Here is a 27,266-nt window from a genome sequence, read left to right on the forward strand (position 1 = left end):
TTCTGCTAGTTTGAAGACTCCCACACATACCCAGGTCACAGGTTTGTCTCAGCAAGGTGATTTCTCATTAGCATACATACCTGATATCAGATTTGGCTGAATATTCTCACCCTATTGCCCCACTCCTTGCAACTTTATTATTTTTTTCATTTTTTTGCAAATTATAGTCCATTATAGGTTATTACAAGATATTGGGTATAATTCCCTGTGCTATACAGTAAATCCTTTTTGCTTATCTGTGTTGTGTATAATAGTTGTATCTGTTAATCTCATACTCCTGATTTGTCCCTCTTCCCCCTCTCTCCCCTTTGGTAACCAAAAGTTTGTTTTCTATCTCTGTGAGGCTGTTTCTGTTTTGTATAGTTTGATTTGTATTATTTTCTAGATTCCACACTGAAGTGATATCGTATAGCATTTGTCTTTCTCTGTCTGACTTTTTCCCTAAGCATTATATTCTCTAGGTCCATCCATGTTGCTGCAAAAGGCAATATTTCATTCTTTTTTATGTCTGAGTAATATTCCATTGTATATATCTATATATCTATATATCTATCTATATCTATATCTATATCTATCTATCTATATATATTTACCACATCTTAAGCCAGTCCTCTTTTGATGGGCAGTTGGGTTGCTTCCATGTGTTGGCTATTATAGATAGGGCTGCAGTGAACATTGGGGTGGATGCATCTTTTCAAATAAGAGTTTTCTTTTTTCTGAATATATACCCAGGAGTGAAATTGCTGTATCATATGGTAGTTCTATTTTTAGTTTTCTTAAGGAACCTACACACTATTTTTCACAGTTGCTATACCAATTTACATTCCCACCAAGAGTGTATAAGAGTTCCCTTTTCTCCATATCCTCTCCATCATTTATTACTTGTAGGCTTTGAAAAAATATTTATTTATTTATTTATTTTGACTGTACTAGGTCTTAGTTGTGGCATGTGGGATCTTCGTTGCAACATGCAGGATCTTTAGTGTGGAGTGTGGGCTTCTTAGCTGTGGCATGCAGACTTCTTAGTTGTGGCATGCATGCGGATCTAGTTCCCTGATCGGGGATTGAACCCAGGTTCCCTGCCTTGGGAGCACTGAGTCTTACCCACTGGATCACCAGGGAAGTCCCACTTGTAGACTTTTTGATGATGGCCATTCTGACTGGTGTGAGGTGATACGTCATTGTGTTTTGATTTGCATTTCTCTAATAATTAATGATGTTGAGCATCATTTCATGTGCCTGTTAGCCATCTGTATGTCTTCTTTGGAAAAATGTCTATTTAGGTCTTCTGCCTATTTTTTGATTGGATTGTTCCTTTTTTTGATATTGAGTTGTATGAGCTGTTTGTATATTTTGGATATTAACGCCTTGTCAGTCCCATCATTTGCAAATATTTTCTCCCATTCTGTAGGTTGTCTTTTTGTTTTGTTGATGGTTTCCTTTGCTGTGCAGAAGCTTTTAAGTTGGATTAGAACCCATTTGTTTATTTTTGCTTTTATTTCTTTTGCCTTGGGAGGCTGATCTAATAAAATCTTGATACGATTTATGTCAGAAAATATTTTGCCTATGTTCTCTTCTAGGAGTTTTATGGTGTCATGTCTTACATTTAGGTCTTTAAACCATTTTGAGTTTATTTTTGTATATGGTATGTGGGAATGTTCTGATTTCATTGTTTTACATGTAACTTTCCAGCTTTCCCAACATCATGTGATGAAGAGGCTGTCTTTTCTCCATTGTATATTCTTGCCTCCTTTGCCAAAGATTAATTGACCATATGAGCATGGGTTTATTTCTGGGCTTTCTATTCCGTTTCATTGATTTTTGTGTCTAGTTTTGTGCCAATACCATGTTGTTGTGATTACTGTAGCTTTGTAGTTTAGTCTAAAGTCTGGAAGGGATATGCCTCCAGCTTTGTTCTTTTTTTCTCACGATTGCTTTGGCAATTCTGGGTCTTTTTTGGTTCCATATAAATTTTAGGACTATTTCTCTGAGTTCTTTGAAAAATGTCCTGGGTATTTTGATAGGGATTGCATTAAATCTACAGATTGCTTTGGGTACTATAACCATTTTAACAATATTAATTCTTCCAATCCAAAAGCACAGAATATCTTTCCACTTCTTTGTATCATCTTCAGTTTCCTCCATCAGTGTTTTATAGTTTTCAGAGTATAGGTCTTTCACCTCTTTGGTTAAATTTATTCCTAGGTATTTTATTCTTTTTGATGTGATTTTAAACAGAATTGGATTTTACTTTCTCATTCTGATATTTCATTATTAGTGCGTAGAAATGCAACAGATTTCCTTATATTAATCTTGTATCCTGCTTCCTTGCTGAAATCATTTATTAGTTCTAAGAGTTTTTGTGTGGAGACTTTAGGGTTCTCTATATAGAGTAGCATGTCATCTGCAAAGAGTGACAGTTTTGCCTCTCCCCTTTCAACTTGGATACCTTTTATTTCTTTTTCTTCTCTGATTGCTGTGGCTAGGACTCCCGATAGTGTGCTAAATAGAATCTGTGTGAGTAGGCATCCTTGTCTTGTTCCTGAATTTTAGAGGAATGCTTTTCAGCTTTTCACTGTTGAGTGTTATGATGGCTGTGGGTTTGTTGTAAATGGCCTTTGTTATGTTGAGATATGTTCCCTTTATACCCACTTTGATGAGAGTCTTTATCATGAATGGATATTGAATTTTGTCAAATGCTTCCTCTGTGCCTATTGAGATAATCATGTCTTCCCCTTTGTTAATGTGGTGTATCACATTGATTGATTTGCGTATGTAGAACCGTTCTTGTGATGCTGGAATGAATTCAGCTTGATCATGGTGTATGATCCTTTTTATGTATTGTTGGATTTGGTTTGCTAATAGTTTGTTGAGGTTTTTGCATCTATATTCATCAAAGATATTGGCCTGTGATTTTATTTTTTTGTAGTGCCTTTGTCTAGTTTTGGTATCAGTGTAATGGGGGACGCATAGAATGAATTTGGGAGTGTGCCCTCTTCTTCAATTTTTTGGAATAGTTGAGGAGGGCAGGTATAAGTTCTTCTTTATTTGTTTGGTAGAATTCCCCAGTGAAGCTTCTAGATTGCTTTTTATCTTGGAAATTGAATTATCTATTTTTGATTGATTCATCATTATAGTTTTAGTTCCTTATTACAGTGGTCTGCATTTATATTGATAATCTTTATTAATTCAGTTAGCATTTTTATTACCAGTTTTTTGAACTCAGAATCTGGTAGACTGGTGAGCTCTATTTCATTTTTTTTTCTTAGGGGATTTCTCTTAGTCTTTTAATAGGAAGTAGTTCCTCTGCTTTTTCATTTTACTTAACTTTCTCTATGTCTATAAATATAAGAGAAACAGTTATGTTGTGTGGTCTTGAAGAAGTGTTTTTATGTGGGAGCATCCCTGTGTAGACCGTATGTCTGATGTCCTTGGTGAGAAGGCTGGTTTTGCTATGAATGCCAGCCACATTTTTCCTCAGGATGTGTTGGCTGCTATCACCTTGATATAGGTGTATTTAGTGTTGGAGGATCTAAAGCCTGTGCAGGGTGTGAGGCGGGACTTCCTTTCTGCTCTGTGGCTGTTGCTGCCCTATCAGGAGCAGGATCTGTTCCCCAGTTGTTGGAGTAGGAGCCCTGGGGGTTGGGCTTGATTAGGTTCCATGCCTCTTGAGTGTATGCCCTGCTCTAAAGGAGGGGAGTGCTGAAGCAAGCCAGGCATGTGCAGTCACAGAACACCAGTAAACCACCTGTGTAGGCATCCATGGCTCCACTTAGATGCTGTCCAGGGTCATGTCTTTACCCCATTGCAGTCATCCCTGATCTAGTACAGGGCTGTGGTGTGGAGTGGGCAGGGCTGGAGCATCTGCTAGGCTAGGACTGGGGGTCGGGGTGTTGTGCCTGTAGGAACTGAGGTGGCCATGCTGCCGCCAGACATCTGGGCTTCCTCTGTACCTCTCTCCTCCCAGGACCTGTCTGCCCCAGATCCAGCACCAAGTTGTGGCATGCAGTGGGCAGAGCCAGAACACTGGCTTGGCTGGGAGATGGACCAGGCATGTGAGATGAGGTATCTCTTGCAGCACTGCCCAAGTAAGTTCTGACAATGGCCGCTGCAGCCCCACCGGGACCACACCCCAAGTCCCTGGGCTGTCCGTGCAAAACTAGACCAGAGGCTTTTCCCAGGGCTCAGCTGGCCCAGATCTTATGCCAAGCTGGGGTGTGGAGTGAGCAGGGCTGTGGTGTGTGCCCTTTTCATATTGGGAAGTGCAGTGACGTGGCAGCCACAAGTGCAAGGCTCTCTCCACCCTGATAGTTGGCAAGCCAGCATGCATGCACTCCCCACAAGTAGAGACTAGGCTTCTCTAGCCCTTCTATCTGTCCTGGTGTAGTGGGGGACAGCACTAGTTGAGCAGGTGGGTACCTGGGACCTTTCATCCACTGCACAGCTCTTCCAGGGCCCTTTGGAGATACCCTATGCTCAAGGGTAGGTGGTAAAATGGATCTGTTTCTCAAAAGCAGGGAAAAGTCAGTCTTTTATTTGGGTCCTGAGAGCCCCCAAAGCCAAGTGAGGTGCAAGGGGTTACCAGTGCCCAGTACTGCCTGGGGAAGAGGAGGAACCAGCTTGTGCTCAGCCGGCACAAAGGCAGCACCCAGTCCTGTCCTCTGGGGCTCAGTCAGAGGGCAGCTGTAAGCCCAAGAGGATGAGGGGTTTGGGGAAGGGAGTGGTTCTCCCAGCAGCCAAGGGGGCCTGTCTCTTCCATGTAGGACCTCAGGCTGGGACACTCAGTCTGTGGCCCCACCTGCTCACTACCCAGGGTGAGAGTCTGCCTATGCAGACCTTCTCTTCCTTTCAGATCCCTCCAGGGGGCACAGATCCCAACCTTATGCCTTTATTCCATCCTTCCTGATTATGTGGAAATCTATCTTTCAGCTTTGGTTGTATAGGAGTTCTTCTGCCAGTTTCTAGTTTTCTGTGAGATTTGTTCCTCATGTAGGTACACTTTTGATGCGTTTGTGGGGGTAGGTGAGCACCATGTCCTCCTACTCTGCCAACTTGACCCAACCTCTCGGGCACTTTAAAAATTACCCATATTTTTCTTTAGGCAGCAGGATGACTTGTGGGACCCAGGGGGTGTTCCATCTCAGTGGGGCCTAATTGTCAGGTTGGGAGAGAGTCACTACTTAGGAGATCCTCTGGATAGCTGGGCTAGAGGCCTAACAGGAACTAGGGAATAAATAGGACCCTCTGGGGTCTTGAACGGAGGGAGGAGTCTCCCCCCCCCAAAATAGAGCCAGATGGGCTGGGTTCCAGGCTGATTTCTCCATGTATCAGTTTTATGATTTGGGGCAAATTCTGTAACTCAGTGCCACTGTTTCCTGGAGAGATGACATCTCTCTTAGAACTTCATGAAAATAAAAAAAAGAGGTATATAGCCCAGCAGAGCTGTGTGGTCCACAGAAGGCACCAAACATTTCTTCTTTCTCTCTTCTTTGGCATCCTTCCCATCTTGGAAGGGTTAATCCCATCAGAATATCCCAGTACTCAAATCTATGGCCATGGGATTTTTGCTTTACAAATGATTTTGGTCCAAGTACCAGGGAAAGAGAGATGGCATATTCCAAGGCTTTAGTCAAGAACAGATGATTTTGTGCAGTCCTTATTCCAAATGGAAAGACAGACACTGAACTGGAGTCAGGAGAATTGGGCTATCACAGATTCTCTCACTTTCTCCGTGGTTAGAAGGAAGCATGCCTATAGTCTCTTATAGCAGTAAGATAATATAATTTTAAGAATAGAGGAATGTAAAATAGTTAGAAATAAGGATAACTATAAGAAAAAGTTTTTATCATTATTATTCCATATACACGGTCACCGTATGGGTTTATGGCCTTATTCTTATTTACACTGTCATCATGAAATATGAATATGGGAACCATAATTAATATGGTTCTTATTTGATGAATATTATTCAAAAACAAGGCACAAAGTGAGCTCTATTATTTTTTCTAAGTACTCAGAGACCTATATAGGCCTTTTCCCTAACTGTGAGTGATGAAGTAGCAGAGGCCCAGGTGTATTAATTTCCCAGGTTCCCTTAGCTAATAGCAAGAACATTCTGTCTAGTACATTTAGTAAACAGTTTGTACTCTGATTTGAATTCTCAAATTTAAAGGTTGTTAAAGGGAGAAACTACCTGAAAATGGCTTTTTACAGTTTATTCAGGTCACCATGATTGAGCTTTAGGTTATTGAAAATTGTCATTTCCTTCCCTGTTTCGGAATAATAATTGTCCATATGGACAACCATTGTTTGCTTGTTAAAGCAGGACAGCCAGCTGATATGTCTTAGGAAGATTTTCAGCCCCGCAGGTTGAAATTAAAAGCTTCTATGGCTAAAACAGAGTTAACCAGAAAATTTAGTTCAGAAAATACTACATTCACTGATATTCCTGGTGACTCAACATTTTGTTATATTTTGCATTAAAAAGGAAGATCAATCATGCCCTGCTTGATGAAATGCTGCCTGGTGTAATAGTGTGGGCAGAAACAAAGCAACTCAGCTTTGTTTTTGCTCTGCTGTGAATTAGTCTGGTGGTTTAGGGGAACTGTGTAACCTCTCTGAGGCTCAGAGTGCCGACCTGGAAAATTAAGGATCAAATTAGAGACAATTTGAAACCCTGTAGTTCTTGGTGCCTACCTTGTACCAAATCATCTACCAAGTACTACAGGTGAAGCCAGAGGCATCAAACAAGAGTTATCTTTAAGAGGTTCAAGTGTGATATTATTAATCCCCTCCCCCAAACTGTCAACCTATCTCCCAATCCCTGTTGAACAAAGTTCTGAGAATAACATTGGAATATTTTTAGCCCCGAGGATAAAGGAAAGGGACTGTCTTTGCACCCCAGATCTGTAGGTGAGAAATAAAGTCACTTGTGCCATTGTACTTTCTAACATAGCAATTTCTGCTAAGCCAGCAGTTCAACAGAGCGATGGGAGGTTTTAAACAGACATGACCTCGCCCTTCTGGGGACCCCCCAGGGTCAGTGTCAGTGAAGACTGAATGGATTCTGGGAGTCTGGGTCCTGGAAGCTGTGGCAGAGACTCACTAGCTGGTTACCAAGGCCATTTCCCTCTCCTGGGAACACAGCTGGATTAAGTATCCCAGCCTCCCTTGCAGGTAGGTGTGACTTTGCTCCTGAGCTCTGTCCTATGGAATATGGATAGAAGATACCTTTTCTAGTGTGATTCATGAAAACTTCTCACCTGATCCTCAAGTCTCTCTCTCTACCCATCTGTCAGCTGAGTACCCATGCCCAGGGCAACTTTGAAAGAAGTCACACATTGAAAGATGGAAACCTGTAGCCTGGGTTCCTGAATGAATGTCTCCACTACCGATTGGACTTTGCAAGAATAAGAAGTAAACTTTTGTGTTCACCTGCAGAAAATTTGGAGTTTATTTGTTACAGCAGCTAGCTGCATATAAAAATGCCTGCCTACGTACAAAAATGGTATTTGCATTATTGATTATTTCATGGCATACAGTCAGTTAAATGGCAGCTCTTAGGGTTTCACCTAATTAAGTCAATAAACCATCCACTATGGTCCTGAGGTCTTAATGAATGAATATTGAATAAATCATCAGATATATAAACAATGGATACATAAACATTGGATAAATAAATAAACAGCACTGTCAGGAGTGGGTAAGATGGCAAAAATGTCTTTTTCCCTGTGTCTTCCTAGCTATAGCAGCTTAGAGCCACCGCTGATTTACTCTTGGAGAAGTGAGACATAAATTGTGATGTAGCCACAGGACTCTCTGAGGCAGTTAACAAGAGACCCAGAAAGAGACTGACTAACCTGCAGGTGCTGCCCAGCTCTGATAGGGATGAGGGAGAGAGACAGATATGCGGAAGTGCCATTAAATCAGAAGCCAGGGCAAATGCACTCCTGGAACTGGGAAAGCAAGAGAGGCTGTTTCCCCATTTTCCATCCTGCAAGGGAAGCTGTGTACAATTATAATTTTCAAACATTTAAAAGCGATAACTCTCTTGTAATATAGAATGAATATGTGTCAAAGATTCTAAACTAAAGGAATGAGGGAGCTGGTATGATGGTAAAGCTGGTTCAAAGAGCATTTTGAAGAGCAAGGGTTATATGGTCTATCAGAAAAGGCATTCTGATATAAATTTGCTGAGTTAGACACAAAGCCGGAATATCCTACAGTCAAAACATAACCTCTAGGGTTATCTTTTTCACCTGACAGAAATCTACATGGTAAATTCATTGGGTCTAATCTCTTAATAGCAGAGCCAAATACAGGCATATTTCCCTAGATAGGTAATTAACCCCTACATAAGGCTGTGAAACAATTCTCCAAAATAACATTAAAGAGACATGTTGCCCCTTCTTTGCCTTAGGATAGGGAGGATGGGAGGGAGGGAGACACAAGAGGGAAGAGATATGGGAACATATGTATATATATAACTGATTCACTTTGTTATAAAGCAGAAACTAACACACAATTGTAAAACTATTATACTCCAATAAAGATATTAAAAAATAAATAAAACAGGGGTAATAATTCCTAACTCAAAAAAAAAAAAGATTATTCCTAACAGCCCCCCTAATTTGATAATAAATAATATGCAAAAATTATTCCTGATCACAAAAAATGGCTGGTCTCATTATCTTTTAGCTTGATTATTTACAAAGGTGAAGCAAGAGGTATTAATTAACTCTATAATCCTCCTTGAGCATATAGAATTGAGCAAATACTTAGACCAGAGAATTAACTTCTATCTGGAAATTTCATTAAGAAATCTCCTGAGGGGTGGGCTATTCAAAAGGCTTGATTATTTGCTCTTCTATTTTGAGGCTAGAAACTAGGCCCAGGAACCCCCACCAGACTTCATATCAATCAATACTGGTGAGTTCTTCTCTCTTCTAGATTCTCCAAATTTTATTAAGGTCACTGGCATGCCAGAAAGTGCCCGTCCACACCTCCCGTGAGTCTGGGATCCTGTAAGCCACAAACACGTCTCAGGACAGATGTCCTAAGTGGGCTTTGTAAACATGGGCACCACATGTTAAGTGTATCTTTTTAAAGGTGAGCTTGTCATGCTTGATTAAACGAGGTCAGTTTTCAACATGGAACTCCAGATACGGCCTTGGTTGCACAACTGATTTATCAAAGCACATCTTGGTAAAAAAGGAGACCAAATTCTCACTGAGCAGATGCAAACAACAATACTGATGTGTAAAATGAAGAAACTCAGTATTAGTTTTTGAGTTCTGAGGTATCAGTGAGAAACAGATACCATTACAAGTGTAATATTTCAGTTTGCCAAAGCCTCATCTACTAAACTAGAAATAGATTAAAAGGAAAGAAAAAATATTTCCTCATATACCTGTCAAAACTAGAATATTAAAAAATGGCAACAATATTCAAAGTAAATAAGTATAATTATATTCCTCTCATCAGTTAATTCAGTCCTATGTAATTAAGTTTATTTCACTGGGTCTTGAGTCAGCAACTGCTTTCCTGAAATTGTCTGCTTCTTAACCAAAGAATTCTGGATATTCTGACCAGACCCCCAGATACAGCCTGACAGTTGTCTAAGTAATGTCAGCTTTACACTGTGGAGCTTGTACCCATGAGTCTAGTCCTTGAAACATCAGTAGTCATTGGTACCTGGTACAGTCCTTTCCTCAAGACTCTGAGTCTCTTCTTCTTTGTTGAAGATACAGATTCTAGCCTGTGGGCCTTCAGGAAAATATCAGAGGAAAGTGGAAGCCACCTGTAGATGAGACCTTATGTTTGTGGTTCACTTTTTAGTGAATAATATCAAAACAGAGGACAATTAAATTCTCTGTTGGGATATAATATATGACTTTTTCCTGAGAAGTGAATGTCCCTCTTGGACAAGATCATGTTATAGACAATGAGAGTGCTGGAAAATCTCTAGCACCTGCCATTCCCCTCTGTAAAGTATACACCTCTGGAACATTATTATTAATAACATTTTACCTATATGTACAAAGCTATTTGATTTGACAGATCAATTTTCATCATTCAACTCTTACAACTGTGCTGAGCAGACTAAGAGATATGCAAAACAAACCTAATTATTTGAACCATCCCTCTTTTTATAAAACTAAAGAATATATCTTCATGAGTTCCTAGCGGAACTTTGGAACATCACAAAGATGTTTATGTGTAAAAAAAAAAAGCTAATTTTTTATAAGTTATAGTCCGATTTGGGGGTGGCAAAATCAAGAATGATTAGAGGAAATTTGGGCACCTGATTAAGATAGAAATAGTAGCTTGGTTACCCATTAATCAAAGTGGCAATACAGTATTTTAAATAAACAGAGAGGAAGGTGACACAGTTTCATGGAACCTGAGTGCCTTGAGAATCAAGGGCATAAAAAAGCACAAAGCACGGAAAACTATTCCAATGAGAATTGTAATCGTTGCTATCCAGGCAGATAACAGAATGTAAAGAATAAGCTTTTATTCCCCTTTTAAGATCAGACTAAATGCTCTAAGATCAATTTACCTTTTAACAGAGAAAAAGCAGATTCCAGCTGTTTGTTCATATCAGATTTGACAGTAAGAATTCTCTAGCTCCTCCCACTCCATTTATTAAACTTACCTTACGAATAAGCCCATCAGCACTGAACACAGTTTTCCAAAATTTTAGCACACTTCTTTCCTTCTTGCAGAATCATTATTTTGCAGGTGCTATAAACCAAGGTAAATGAAATTTCATTTCTACAAACCCTCTACAATTTTCTGTATCCAAGTTTTATCTTTAATTATTCTTTTCCACATTCAAGAACAGCCAGATACTATACTTTAGGTCAAATCTAACCTTTTTTTCCCTTGAGAGACACATTCCATTATCTTGTAAGTAGTTGAATTTCCTTGCCATTACTCCTAGTATAGTCTTAACCATTCATATTGGTTAAAACTTTTAACTGAAGTAACCAAATTCTATTTTAAAGAAAGAACTGCAAGGTAGGTAAGTAGGTGAGAATTACCCATCATACACAAGGACTTCAGCAGACCAAAAAGCTCACAGAACACATACTGTGACTCCCAACAGCTACCCACATGCCTTTATACCCTCCAAATGACAAAAAGGAACACATTCATTAATAAGACGCAAAGATATAGCTGTTCTATGACATATGAAAATAAGAAGCAAAAGTACATATATTTATTTATATAATAAGACTATACTCTGTAACCAAGATTTCTGTATTCTCTTTCACCTAGAAATTATCCAAGTATCTAAAAATTATTAATTAACTCAATTTAATATTAGCCTATGGTTTTAAAGTTAGCTAAGAGTGTTGGGAATTATGTTCAAACTGGCAAACTACAATCGTAATTGCTGTTGATATAAAAGGTTTGTCAGAATTATAATTCATTTTAGTTGTAATTTTTCACAATCCTAAATATCATGTAGGAGTAACTTTAGATTATCTGATCAGTAAATAGTCTAAAAAGTTTAGGAAGTTCATATTAACTAGTCTCTTCATGAAAACATACCAAAACCTTACTTTTTAAAAAATCTTGCATGATACCTCATAGTGATAAAACCAGAGAAAACATAGATAACTATGGTTAAGCTAAAATTTTTAAATCAATCTGATTTGACCAAGGATTCACCTTGATTACCTGATTTTTTCTTTTTTTTTTTCATTTTTATTTCATATTGGAGTATAGTCTAACAATATTATGTTAGTTTTAGGTGTACAGCAAAGTGATTCAGTTATACATATACACGTATCTATTCTTTTTCAAATTCTTTCCCCAGTTAGGTTATTACAGAATATTGAGCAGAATTCCCTGTGTTATACAGTAGGTCTTATGGGTTATCTATTTTAAATATAGCAGTGTGTACCTCTTAATCCCAAACTCCCAATTTATCACACACCCCCACCTTTCCCCTTTGGTAAGTTTGTTTTCTGTCTGTGAGTCTATTTCTGTTTTGTAAATAAGATCATTTATATCATTAATTTTTAGATTCCTCATATAAGCAATATCATATGATATTTGTCTTTCTCTGTCTGACTTACTTCCCTTAGTATGATAATCTCCAGGTCCATCCATGTTACTGCAAATGGCATTGTTTCATTCTTTTTAATGGCTGAGTAATATTCCATTGTATATATGAACCACATCTTCTTTATCCATTCTTCTGTCGACGGACATTTAGCTTGCTTCCATGTCTTGGTTTTTGTAAACAGTGCAGCAATGAACATTGGAGTGCACATATCCTTTCAAACCATGGTTTTCTCCAGATATATGCCCTGGAGTGGGATTGCTGGATCATATGGTAGCTCTATTTTTAGTTTTATAAGTAAACTCCATACTGTTCTCCAAAGTAGCTGTACCAATTTACATTCCCACAAAGAGTGCAAGAGGGTTCCCTTTTCTCCACACCCTCTCCAGCATTTATTGTTTATAGACTTTTTGATGATGGCTGTTCTGACTGGTGTGAGGTGATACCTCATTGTATAATAGTTTTGATTTGCATTTCTGTAATATAGCAGTGTTGAGCATCTTTTCATGGGCCACTTGGCCATCTGTATGTCTTCTTTGGAGAAATGTCTGTTTAGGTCTTCTGCCCATTTCTTGTTTAGGTTTTTGTTTGTTCGTTTTTTGATATTGAGCTGTATGAGCTGTCTGTAGATATTGGAGATTAATCCCTTGTTGGTAGCATCATTTGCAAATATTTTCTCCCCTTCTGTGGTTTGTCTTTTTGTTTTGTTTATGGTTTCCTTTGCTGTGCCAAAGCTTTTGAGCTTAATTAGATTCCATTTCTTTATTTTTGTTTTTATTTTCATTACTCCAGGGGACAGATTGAAAAAGATCTTGCTGTGATTTATGTCAAAGAGTGTTCTTCCTATGTTTTCCTCTAAGAGTTTCAGAATATCCAGTCTTATATTTATGTCTTTAATCCATTTTGAGTTTATTTTTGTGTATGGTGTTCAAGAATATTTTAATTTCATTCTTTTACATGTAACTGTCCAGTTGTCCCAGCACCATTTTATTAAAGAGACTGTCTTTTCTCCATTGTATAGTCTTGCCTCATTTGTCGTAGACTGGCTGACCATAGGTGTGTGGGTTTATCTCTGGGCTTTCTATCCTGTTCCATTGATCTATTTTCTGTTTTTGTGCCAGTACCATACTGTTTTGATGACTGTAGCTTTGTACTATAGTCTGAAGTCAGGGAGCCTGATTCCTCCAGCTCCGTTTCTCCTTCTTAAGGTTGCCTTGGGGACTTCCCTGGTGCTGCAGTGGTTAAGAATCTGCCTGCCAATGCAGGGGACACGGGTTCAATCCCTGGTCCAGGAAGTTCCCACATGCCATGGAATAACTAAGCCCATGCACCACAACTACTGAGCCTGCTCTCTAGAGCCTGTGAGCCACAACTACTGAGCCCACATGCTGCAACTATGGAAGCCTGCGTGCCTTGAGCCTGTGCTCCTCAACAAGAGAAGCCACCGCAATGAGAAGCCCATGCAGTGCAACGAAGAGTAGCCCCAGCTCGTCACAACTAGAGAAAGCCTGTGCAGCAGCAAAGACCCAACACAGCCAAATAAATAAATAAATAAATCTTAAAAAAAAAAAAAAAAAAAGATTGCTTTGGCTATTCAGGGTCTTTTGTGTTTCCATACAAATTTAAAAGTTGTTTGTTCTAGTTCTGTGAAAAATGCCATTGCTAATTTGATAGGGATTTCATCGAACCTGTAGATTGCCTTGGGTAGTATACGCATGTTGACAATATTGTTTCTTCCAATCCAAGAATATGGTATACCTTTCCATCTATTTGCATCACCTTTGATTTCTTTCATCACTGTCTTACAGTTTTCAGAATACAGGTCTTTTGCCTCCTTAGGTAGGTTTAGTCCTAGGTATTTTGTTATTTTTGATGCGATAGTAAATGGGATTGTTTCTTTAATTTCTCTTTCTGATCTTTCATTGCTAGTGTTTAGAAATGCAACAGATTTCTGTGTATTAATTTTGCATTCTGCAACTTTACTGAATTCATTGATGAGCTCTAATAGTTTTCTGGTAGCATCTTTAGGATTTTCTATATATACTATCATGTCATCTGCAAACAGTGACAGTTTTACTTCTTCGTTTCCAATTTAGATTCCTTTTATTTCTTTTTCTTCTCTGATTGCCATGGCTAGGACTTCCAAAACTATGTGGAATAAAATTGCTGAGAGTGGACATCCTTGGCTTATTCCTGGTCTTAGAGGAAATGCTTTCAGCTTTTCACCATTGAGTATGATGTGTGCTGTAGTGTCATATATGGCCTTTATTTTGTTGAGGTATGTTTCCTCTTTGCCCACTTTCTGGAGAGTTTTCATCATAAATCGGTGTTGAATTTTGTCAAAAGCTTTTTCTGTGTCTATTGAGATGATCATATGGTTTTTATTCTTCAGTTTGTTGATGTGGTGTATCATACTGATTGATTTGTGGATATTGAAAAATTCTTGCATCCCTGGGATAAGTCCCATTCGATCATAGTGTATAATCCTTTTAATGTATTGTTAGATTCTGTTTGCTAGTATTTTGTTGAGGATTTTTACATCTATGTTCATCAGTGATACTGACCTGTAACTTTCTTTTTTGTGGTATCTTTGTCTGGTTTTGGTATCAGGGTGATGGTGGCCTCATAGGATGAGTTTGGGAGTGTTCCTTCCTCTGCAATTTTCTGAAATAGTTTCAGAAGGATAGATGTTAACTCTTCTCTAAATGTTTGATAGAATTCACCTGTGAAGCCATTTGGCCCTGGACTTTTGTTTGTTAGGAATTTTTAAATCATAGTGTCAGTTTCAGTACTTGTGATTGGTCTGTTCATATTTTCTATTTCTTCCTGGTTCAATCTTGGGAGATTGTACCTTTCTGAGAATTTGTCCATTTCTTCTAGGTTGTCCACTTTATTGGCATATAGTTGCTTGTAGTAGTCTCTTATGATTGTTTGTATTTCTGTGGTGTTCATTATAACTTATCCTTTTTCATTACTAATTTTATTGATTTGAGCCCTCTCACTTTTTTTCTTGATGAGTCTGGCTAAGGGTTTATCAATTTTTTCATCTTTTCAAAGAATCAGCTTTTAGTTTCATTGATCTTTTCAATTGTTTTCTTCATCTTTATTTCATTTATTTCTGCTCTGATCTTTGTGATTTCTTTCCTTCTACTAACTTCGGATTTTGTTTGTTCTTCCTCTAATTGCTTTAGGTGTAAGGTTAGGTTGTTTATTTGAGATTTTTCTTGTTTCCTGAGGTAAGATTGTATTGCTATGAACTTCCCTCTTAGAACTGTTTTTTCCACATTCCATAGGTTTCGGATTGCCGTGCTTTCATTTTCATTTGTCTCTAGGTATTTTTTGATTTCCTCTTTGATTTCTGCAGTGATCCATTGGTTGTTTAGTAGCATATTGTTTAGCCTCTATGTGTTTTTGTTTTTTACAGTTTTTTTTCTTCTAGTTGAGTTCTAATTTCACAGCATTGTTGTTGGAAAAGACACTTGATATGATTTCAATTTTCTTAGATTTACTGAGGCTTGCTTTGTGGCCCAGCATGTGATCAATCCTGGAGAATGTCCCATGTGCACTTGAAAAGAATGGGTATTCTGCTGCTTTTGTATGGAATGCTATATAAATATCAATTAAGTCCATCTTGTTTAATGTGTCATTTATGGCCTGTATTTACTTATTGATTTTCTCTCTGGATGATCTGTCCATTGGGGTGTTAAAGTTCCCCACTGTTATTGTGTTACTGTCAATTTCTCCCTTTATGACTCTTAGTACTTGCCTTATATATTGAGGTGCTCCTATGTTGGGTGCATATATATTTACAACTGTTATACCTTCTTCTTGGATTGTCCCCTTGATCATTATATACTGTCCCTCTTTATCTCTTGTAACAGTCTTTATTTTAAAGTCTATTTTGTTTAATGTGAGTGTTGCTACTCCAGCTTTCTTTTGATTTCCATTTGCATGGAATACCTTTTTTCATCCCCTTACTTTCAGTCTGTATGTGTCCCTAGATCTGAACTGGGTCTCTTGTAGACAGCATATATATGGGTTTTATTTTTGTATCTGTTCAGCCAGTCTGTGATTTTTTTGTTGAATCATTTAATCCATTACATTTAAGGTAATTATCAATATGTATGTTCTTACTGCCATTTTGTGAATTGCTTTGCATTTGTTTCTGTAGGTCTTTTTTCTTTCCTTCCTCTTTTGTTCTCTTCTCTTGTGATGTGATGACTAACTTTAGTGTTGTGTTTAGATTCCTTTTTCCTTTTTGTGTGTGTGTCTATTGTGGATTTTAGGTTTGCGGTTACCATGAGGTTTTGATCTAGCAGTCTGTATATAAACAAGATTGTTTTAAGTTGCTGGTCTTTTAATTTCAAATGCATTTCCAATATCCTGCATTTGTACTCTCCTCTTCTCATGATGGCTGGTTTTGATATCATATTTGTGTGTGGATGATATCCTAACTTTACCATATGTTTGCCTGTACTGGTGAGCTTTTCCATTCATACTTTTCTTGTTTCTAGTTGTGGCCTTTTCTTTCCTGCCTAGAGAAGTTCCTTTAGTGTTTGTTGCAAAGCTGATCTGGTGGTGCTGAATTCTCTTAGCTTTTGCTTGTCTGTAAATCTTTTGATTTCTCCATTGAATCTGAAAGAGAGCCTTGCTGGGTAGAGTATTCTTGGTTGTAGGTTCTCCCCTTTCTTCACTTTAAACATATCATGCCACTCCCTTCTGGCCTGCAGAATTTCTGCTGAGAAATCAGCTGATAACCTTATGGGACTTCCTTTGTATGTTATTTGTTGCTCTTTTCTTGTTGCTTTTAAATCTTTTCTTTGATTTAATTTTTGTCAATTTGATTACTATGTGTCTCGGCATGTTTCTCCTTGGGTTTATCCTGCCTGGGACTCTCTGCACCTCCTGGACTTGGGTGACCATTTCATTTTCCATGTTAGGGATGTTTTCAGCTATTATCTCTTCAAATATTTTCTCAGGTTCTTTGTCTCCCTCTTCTCTTTCTGGGTCCCTTATAATGCAAATGTTGGTTTGTTTAATGTTGTCCCAAAGATGTCTTAGACCGTCTTCATTTCTTTTCATTCTTTTTTCTTTATTTTGTTCCACAGCAGTGATTTCCACCATTCTGTCTTATAGTTCACTTATCTGTTCTTCTTCCTCACTTATTTTGCTATTGATTCCTTCTAGTGAATTTTTTATTTCAGTTATTATATAGTTCATCTCTGTTTGTTTGTTCTTTAGTACTTCTAGGTCTTTGTTAAACATTTCTTTTATCTTCTGGATCTGTGCCTCCATTCTTTTTCCGAGATCTTGGATCATCTTTACTCTCATTACTCTGAATTCTTTTATAGGTAGATTGCCTATCTCCACTTCACTTAGTTGTTCTTCTGGGGTTTTATCTTGTTCCTTCATCTGGGACATATTCCTCTACCATCTCATTTTGTCTAACGTTCTGTGATTGCAGTTTCTGTTCCGCGGCCTGCAGGGTTGTCATTCTTCTGCTGTCTGCCCCCTGGTGAATGAAGCTATTTAAGAGGCTTGTGCAGGTTTCCTGTGGGAGGGGCTGGTTCCTGCCCACTGGTGGGTGGAGCTGAATCTTGTACCTGTAGTGGGCAGGGCCATGTCACATGGTGTGTTTAGAAGGCAGCTGGGTGGTCAGGAAGACTTTAAGCAGCCTGTCTGCTGATGTGTGGGGCTGTGTTCCTTCCCTATTGGTTGTTTGGCTTGAGGTGTTCCAGCATTGGAGCCTACAGGCTGTTGGGTGGGACCAAGTCTTGGTGAGAAAATGGTGGCCTCCAGAAGGGCTCATGCCAATGAGTACTTGACAGAGCTGTTGCTGCCAGTGTCTTTGTCCCCATAGTGAGCCATAGCCATCCCCGCCCTCTGCAGGACACCCTCCAATACCAGCAGATAGGTCTGACCCAGACTCTTACGAGGTCACTGCTTTGTCCCCTGGGTTCTGGTGTGCGTGTGACCTTGTGTGGGCCCTCCAAGAGTGGAGTTTCTGCTTCCTGCAACCCTGTAGAATTCCTGAGATCAAACCCCACTGACCTTCAGAGCCAGATTCTCTGGGGGCTCCTCCTCATGTTGCCACACCCCCATGCTGGGGAGCCTGACATGGAGCTCAGAGCTTTCACTCCTGTGGGAGGACCTCTGTGGTATAATTATTTTTCAGTTTGTGGGTCGCCCACCCAGTGGGTATGGGATTTGATTTAACCGCAGTTGCACCCCTCCTACCGTCTCGTTGGGACTTCTTTGACTTTGGATGTAGGACATCTTTTTTGTAGGTTCCAGTGTTGTTGTTGTTGTTGATTGTTGTTCAACAGTTAGCTGTGATTTTGCTGTTTTTGTAAGAAGAGGTGTGGTCACGTCCTTTTGCTCCACCGTCTTCAGATTTTTGATTCTTTATAAAGATGCCTCTTAGCTATGATTTTCTGTAAGAAAGGTTATTTGTAAGCCAGCCCATTTAAAATATTAGAAGTTCAGCTTTTTTATTTTTGGGGAATTCTGGCAATATTATTTGTGTAAGTGTTTAAAATTTCTATGAACCAATTAATTAACTGAATTTAACAGGCATTGTATTCTAATTTATTAATGCCTTTTGGGAGAAGGAAAATATTTCATGCCCTCATAATAAGAAGTAAAGGCCTTTCTTAATTTCAGACACACAAACCTACAGTGAACTTGCAGCTTCAGTTCTACAAATTCAGTCATAGATCAAGAACACACAGAGAAACACAAAAATTCATTGGTCCAGATCTCAAAGGGCTATTCAAGGATGCACAAAATATTTTTTTAGTTGTTTTGAGCTCACAATTAGCCAAATAGACAAACAGAAAAGGCTACAAGACTGCATTGTCTGTTTCTCACCCAACAGAGAATAGATCCCATTATCCCAGTAAAAGTGATGAGACCATAAGACTGGAGTCCCAATCACTGCAGTCACCAATGGCAAATAACAAACTGGTGATGCATAAATCAGAATGAGGACTAAAACTGGTCAAGGACCAGAAGTAAAAAGAAAAACACAGAGTTAAATTAGAGAGAGAGTGTATCAGGGAAGATGAAGTTTTATTACCATTCAGGATCTATCCCAGGAGCCAATATAGCATGCTAGGCTGAACGTGAGGTGCACCTCCCTGCACCACAGCTGAATTGGCCCTGATAGGTTAGTCCACTTGGCAATCTCATTGAAATCTCCCAAACTGACAATTATAATTATTACAATTTTCAAAAAGTTAAGAACATATGACTATAGAAGGAACATGTGTCAAAGATTTACTGACTTATCAGTAAGAGAACCAGTAAGATAGTAAAGCTAGTTAAAATTGCATTTTGAGGGACAGAGGTTATATAGTTTACCGCCCCCTCCCCCCAAAGCATTCTTAAATAATGATGGTTCTTACAATGTGGTAAGCTGAAAAATGATTCCTCAAAGATGTCAACTCTCTACTCCCCTGAACCTGTGAATGTTATCTTAATGGCAAAAAAGATTTTGAAGATGCGATTTAGGCTAAGGATCTTGAGATGAAGAGATCATCCCAGTATTATCTGAATGGGCTCAGTTTAATCACACGAGTCTTTAAAAGTAGAAGAGGAAGGCAGAAGGGTGGGTCAGAATGATGCTATGTGAGAAGGACCTGCTACCGCTGGCTTTGAAGGTGGAGGAAGGGGGCCATGAGCCAGGAAACATGGCAGCTTCTACAAGCGGGGCATGGGCCTCAACTTCTAGTTAGCAAGAACACAGGGACCTCTGTCCTACACCTGAGAGGGACTGAGTTCTTCTAACAACTGGAATGAGCAGTAAAAGCATTCTCCTCCAGAGCCTCCAGAAAGGAACACAATCTTCCTACCACTTGATTTTAGTCACATGAGACCTGTGCTGAACTCCTGACCTCCAAATATGTAAAATAATAAGTTTGTGTTGTCTTAAGCCACTAAGTTTGTAATAATTTGCTATGGCAATGGTAGAAAACTAACACAGTGAGGCAGAGATAAAATTTGTTAATATCCTATAGGCCAATAAAATGATAAGCTTTGAGGTTATCTTTTCTACCGGGTAGATCCCTACATGGTACATTTAACTTCACAAGAATCTAATTTCATAGCTAATAGTAAACAGCCAAGTCAAACACAGGTACATTACTCTAGATAATTAAATAATCTTTGAGTAAATATGTTAAACAATACCCCAGTTGACATTGAAAGAACATGCCATTCACCTTTTTACCTTATTTCCAAGTTTAATTAATTTTTTCTCAACAGGCGAGACAGGAAATATCATTTCAGTTTACAAGCAATAAGTTCCATGAGGGCATCACCTTATTTATATCAATTAATGTTGTCTTATCACAATGACACCTAGCAGGTTTGTTGAATGGATAAAGAAACCCCTGCAACCTCATCTCTAAATATTTCCTCCTATGAAATCTATGATTCAACCACACCAGTTTCCTTCTTTTCTTTAAATATAAACAAGACATGTTCTCTCTCACCATGAGACTTGCATTTGCTTTTCCTTCTGTCTAGAATCCACACCCCCATTCAGCTTGGCTAACAAGCAGTCATATGTTAGATCTCAGCTTAGACGTGACATTCTCTGGGAAGAAGTGTCTGGTCACTTCGTCTTCTCACATGTGACTCTTTCTGCTCTTATAGCTTCTGTAATTAATGCCACAACACTTAATACATTAAATTTGCCTTATACAGACCCCCGTTGGTGGTCTAATGCAGCAAACTGTAATAGTTTAAGCATCAACTCTAGAGTCGGACTGCCTGGATTCAAATCCTGGCCCTGCAGCTAACTAGCTGTGTTATTTTAGGTAAGTTAACTGATCTTTTTGTGAATCAGTTTTCTCATCTAAAAATGGGGATAATATTAATATAATCACTACATAGAGTTGTGGTGGGGATTAAATGTTAAGGGCTTAGGAAAGGGCCTGGTATATGGCTAGAACGTGGGAAGCTGTTATTGTTTGGTAAGTTCCTTGAAATCAGAACCACCATCTTGTTCACCATTTGTCCTCAGTTTCTGATGCAGAATGCCTGACGTTAAGTGCTCAGTATCTTTTGGTGACTTGAGTAGACTTGTGACCCATCCTTTTCTCAGACCAGAACTGGAGATAAAAGAGCAACGTCTTGATAGTGAGATAAGCTACCCAGAGAGACTTAACCCTAAAGCCAGGAGAGACCTTCCCCTTGAAATATCTGGAAGTGAAAGTACTGGACCTAGTGCTCCCTGAAGGAGGCTGTTGACTTGAGCCTTCTGCAACATGGGCCTCATTACATCACAGGTGCAATTAGCCTAGTCCCAAAAGGACCATGGGTTCTCAGTAATGGCAAACCCTTCTCTCTCTCTCTCTCTCTCTCTCTCTCTCTCTCTCTCTCTCACACACACACACACACACACACACACACACACACACACACACACCATTCTTCCTGGACCAGGAAATTCTTCAGCAGCCTTGAGACCCATTACACTGACCCCAGGGATCAGCCTCTCAGTTTCCTAACAAGGTGAGTTTCCAAGCTTTTACTCAGGATATCCCTTGGAGGAATATAAAAGAGATTGCTCTGGCTGAGAGAATGCAATGCCGCTCTTTTCCTTGTTCGTTATTGGTGTTACTAGCTGAGCCATCACACTCTTTTTGATACACAAACTGAGAACTGTCCTCCTTCAGCCCTTCTTCCCAGGGGGATCTGGAAGCACCAGCCCAGTCAGGAACAGAGCCACCCACACAGTCTACAGCCTGCAACGACTTAATCAAACTCAGACGCCTGCAGGCATCGGCGTTCAGCCCCCAAGGAGTGAAGAGAGAACATAAATTATGGGAAAGACACAGTCATTTTGCAGAAATTAACACGAGCCAGCGTGGAATTTGTACATGGACAGAAGCTATGAGATTTAGTATGAATTTTTAAAGGCCTGGTCTTATTACATGCTGAAATGGCTGTTTGGGCTGCATCTAAATGAGCTATGAGGAAGCCTCACTGATGATTGTCTACACCCTCCTGGTTTCCATCTGTTATTGAAGAAGGTTTTATAATCATTACCTTTGCGATTCTCATTTTCATGCTTTTATTTCCCCTAACACTAAGGAACTTGAAAACACTACACAAATACAAGCATTAAACAATGAAATAAAACTGAATGGCATCCCCCTGGATAATAATAATTATTTTGCCTTTGAGAAAGGTGAGTCAGAAGAAAGTTACATAAAATTTCTCGTATAGCATGATAGCTACAGAGACCAGACTACTGGATTCCAGATTTCTAGAAACATTACCCCGTCGAATTCTCATTCTACGAGTTGGGTGTTGTTATTCCACCATTATACAGCTAAGGAAACACTCTCTTGAATGAGATGAGACTGTATTCTGAGAGTAGATATTTAATGAAAAAACATAGTTAGAATTTTGCATACTTGGATGACTGAGAAAAGTTTAGCTGTAAATAAAGGCATTCAAAAAGCTTAGCAGTGGTGGCAAGGGGAATTCCGAATCCCACGCCCAGGCTGACTTTCTTCCCCTCATCTCTCTAGGATAGTGGTTTGTTGACGTTTGAAGGTTTATGTTCCCAGAAGGCAGCTTGCCTGGGCCCATGGCACTGCCAGAAATCCTAAGACCATGCTGAAAAGACACAAAGAAGTTCCCCCTTTGGCTCTAGACACCTCCTGGCTTGACTAAAAGATAGCATTTTAACAACACTGGACTGCCATTTCAGAGAATAGGTTGGCATCAACCCTTTGAAAACTACCATCTTGAGTCCATCTTAGGAAAGAATGGGAAGTAGGATTGTTTTCAAACCTAATCCCCTTCTAGCACTTCCGTCCTCTGCAGCTCTCCCAGATGGGTGGGTTGAAGGGGAAACACTAATGCTGCAAAAGGGTCAAGGCCACCCCTTGATAAACAAGGAGAAGAATCTGACTTTCCAGAGGCCTCCTTCCAAGCTTTAGCCTATAGTCATGCATTGTTCCCTCTCTACCCCCAGGAAGGCCTTGCTGGGCAGAGCCCTGTCTGCTCCTCTTTTGCCATCTTTGCCGTCTCCCTCCCAACCTTCACTCCTGGAAAAGACCCACCCTGGCTTCTGTCTCCAAAGAATCTTGAAGCAGCTTCCTGGTGAGTATTTGAGCTACTTTCTCCCTAACTGGTATTGGTTAATGTGTTCTACCTACCAGATGATATATTCCTGTTTTAACAAGGGCTTCTTGAGACAGCTGAGACAACATCTTTTTTTAAGAAAAATTATTTGCCTTTTGAAACTAAGTACATGTCTTACTTTGACTAAGAGAGAAGTTATGTAAAAGAAGAAAATCATTGAGGTTTTACACAGCAGTACTCCCCTCTGTAAATCAAATAATCCCAGTTCTAAAACAATTCCTTTTGAATAAGTTATTTTCCAGTTTTTATTCTTTGATGTGAATGATTCTTCCCTGTGAACTCCCCCAAAAGTCTCAATGTAACCAAAATACTTCCCAAAGGACCCCAAAATATATGTGATCTGATGTATACTTCTCTTTTTAAATTTTTGTCTTTACCACATTTTTCTTGGCATTTATCACTAATGTCTAAATTATTTATTTTTTAAAATCATGTAATTGCTACTATTTTATTTTTTATTTTTTTTTCACTTTTATTGAGGTATAACATTGACATATGTTTTATTAGTTTCAGTTGTACCACACTCGATACATGTATATGCTGTGAAATGATCACTGCAATACAGTTAACATCCATCACCACACATAGTTACAGAATTTTTTTTCTTGTGATGAGAACTTTTAAGATTTACTCTACTGGCAACTTTCAAATATGTAACAGAGTAGTATTAAGTGTGGTTGCCATGATATACCTTACATCCCCATGATTTTTTTATTTTATAACTGAAAGTCTGTATCTTTTTCTTCCTTCACCCCTTTGGCCCACTTCCACCCCCACCCCTGACAACCTCCAGTCTGTTCTCTGTACCTATGAGGGTTTTTTTGGTTTGTTTGTTTTTTTTAGATTCCACATATAAGTGAGATCTTAACAGTATTTGTCTTTCTCTGACTTATTTCACTCTGCATGATGCCGTCAAGGTCCATTCTTGTTATCACAGATGGCCAAATTTCATTGTCATAATGGCTAAATAATATTCCATTGAATATATATACAGTTTGCCCTCTGTATCTGCAGTCTCCGCATTCTTGGATTCAATTAACCGTGGATTGAAGATATTTGAGAAAAACTTCTGGAGAGTTCCTAAAAGCAAAACTCAAATTTTCTGCATGTCAATGACTATTTATATAGCATTTATATAGCATTTACATAGTGTTAAGTATTATAAGCAATCTAGAGTTGATTTAAAGTGTACAGAGGATGTGCATAGGTTATATGCAAATACTATTCCATTTTATATAAGGGACTTGAGCATCTAAGGATTTTGATATATGGCACGGGGTCCTGGAACCAATCCCTCATGGATACTGAGGGATGACTGTTCAACATTTACTTTATCCGTTTTTCCCTGCACAGACACTTAGGTTGTTTCCACATCTTGGCCATTGTAAATAATGCTTCAGTGAACCTGGGGGGTGCATACATCTTTTTGAATTAGTGTTTTCATTTTCACCAATAAGTACCAAGAAGTGGAATTGCTGGATCATATGGTAGTTCTATTTTTAATTTTTTGAGGAATCTCCATATTGTTTTCCATAGTGGTTGCACCAATTTACATGCCCACCAGCAAAGCACAGGCTTTCATTTTTCTCCACATCCTCATGTTACCTTTTGATCATAGCCATTCTTACAGGTGTGAGGTGATATCTCACTGTGGTTTGATTTGCATTTCACTGATAATTAATGATGTTGAGCATCTTTTCATGTACCTGTTGGCCATCTGTATGTCTTCTGTGGAAAAAAGTCTAGTCATCCCCTCTGCCCATTTCATAATTGGATTGTTCGTTTTTTTGATGTTGAGTTGTATGAGCTCCTTATTTATTTTGGATATTAACACCCTCATCAGGTATATGCTTTGCAAATATGTTTGCACATTTGGTAGGTTGCTTTTTCATTTTATTGATGGTTTCCTTTTTCTTGCAGAAGCTTTTTAGTTTGATATAGTCCCACTTGTTTATTTTTGCTTTTGTTACCTTTGCTTTTGGTGTCAAATTTTTAAAAATCATCACCAAAACCAGTGTCAAGGAGCTTGCTGATTACGTTTTCTTCTAAGAATTTTATGATTTCAGGTTTTTCATTCAAGTTTTTAATCCATTTTGAGTTAATTTTTGTGTATGGTGTAATATGGTGGTCTAGTTTCATTCTTTTGCATGTGTGACTGTCCAGTTTTCCCAAAACCATTTGTTGAAGAGACTGTCCTTTTCCCATTGTGTATTCTTGGCTCCTTTTTTTGTAAATTAGTTGACCATATATGCATAGGTTTATTTCTGGACTCTCTATTTCGTTTGATAGTGTTTTTATTACTGTAGCTTTGTTATATAGTTTGAAATCAGGGAGTGTGATGCTTCCAGTTTTGTTCTTCTTTCTGAAGATTGCTTTGTCTATTGGGGTCTTTTGTGGTTCCATACAAATTTTAGGATTATTTGTTCTAGTTCTATGGAAAAATGCCATTGGTATTTTGATAGGGATTGTGTGGAATCTATAGATCGCTATAGGGTGGTATGGGCATTTTAATAATATTAATTTTTCCAGTCTGTGAGTACAGAATATCTTTTTATTTACTTGTGTCTTCTTAAATTTCTTTCATTATTGTCTTATAATTTTCAGTGTAAAGGTCTTTCACCTCCTCAGTTAAATTTATACCTAGGTATTTTGTTCTTTTTGATGCAATTATAAATGGGATTGTTTTCTTATTTTTTCTTTCTGATAGTTCATTATTAGTGTATAGAAATACAACGATTTTCTGTATATTGATTTTGTATCCTGAAAATTTACTGAATTCATTTATTAGTTCTAACAGTTTTTTGGTGGGGTCTTTTCTATTTATAATATCATGTCATCTGCAAATAGTGATGGTTTTACTTCTTATTTTCCATTGTGGATGCCTTTTGTTTCTTCTTGTCTAATTGCTCTTGATAGGACTTCCAGTCCTGTGTTGAATAAAAATGGTGAGAATGGGCATCCTTGTCTTGCTCCTGATTTTCAAGAAAAAGCTTTCAGCTTTTCACTGCTGAGTGTGATGTTAGCTGTGGTCTTGTCCTATATGGCCTTTATTATGTTGAGGTGCATTCCCTCTATACTCACTTTATTGAGAGTTTTTACTGTAAATGATGTTCAGCTTTGTCACATATTTTTTCTGCATCTGTTGAACTGACCATACGATTTTTATCCTTCATTTTGTTCATATGCTGTATCACACGAATTGATTTGTGGATGTTGAACGTTTGCATCCCTGGGATAAATCCCACTTGATCATGGTGTCTGATACTGTTAGTGTATTATTGAATTTGGTTTGCTAATATTTTGTTGAGGATTTTTGCAACTATCTACATCAGGGATATTGGCCTATAATTTTTCTTTCTCGTGGTGTTGTTTTCTGGTTTTGGTATCAGGGCAATCCTGGCCTCATAGACTGAATTTGGAAGTGTTCTCTTCTCTTTTCATTTTTGGAAGAGTTTGAGAAGGATTGCTATTAATTCTTTTTTTGAATGTTTGGTAGCATTTACCAGTGAAATCATCTGTTCCTGGACATTTGCTTTTTAGGAGGTTTTTGATTACTGATTAAATCTCCCTACTGGTAATTAGTCTGTTTAGATTTTCTGCTTCTTAGTGATTCTGTCTTAGAAGGCTGTGTATTCCTAGGAATTTATCTGTTTCTTTTAGGTTGTCCATTGACACAGTATTCCAATTTAAAAGTGTTGTGGTAACCAGAGGGAAGATTGCCTGGGGGTTCTTGAACGAACTTCAGATAGGCAATGGCTAACAGTAACTTTCTCTAGCATTTTTTTGTTATTGTTGTTTTATTGAAGTATAGTTGATTTACAATGTTGTGTTAATTACAGCAAAGTGACTCAGTTATACATACATATACATTCTTTTTCATATTCTTTTCCATTATGGTTTATCACAGGATATTGAATATAGTTCCCAGTGCTTTACAGTAGGACCTTGTTGTTTATCCCTTCTATATATACCAGTTTGCATCTGCTAGTCCCAAACTCCCAATCCATACCTCTTCTACCCTCCTCCC

This window comes from Phocoena phocoena, chromosome 3, assembly GCF_963924675.1.
Source record: "Phocoena phocoena chromosome 3, mPhoPho1.1, whole genome shotgun sequence".
NCBI classification, from domain to species: domain Eukaryota; kingdom Metazoa; phylum Chordata; class Mammalia; order Artiodactyla; family Phocoenidae; genus Phocoena; species Phocoena phocoena.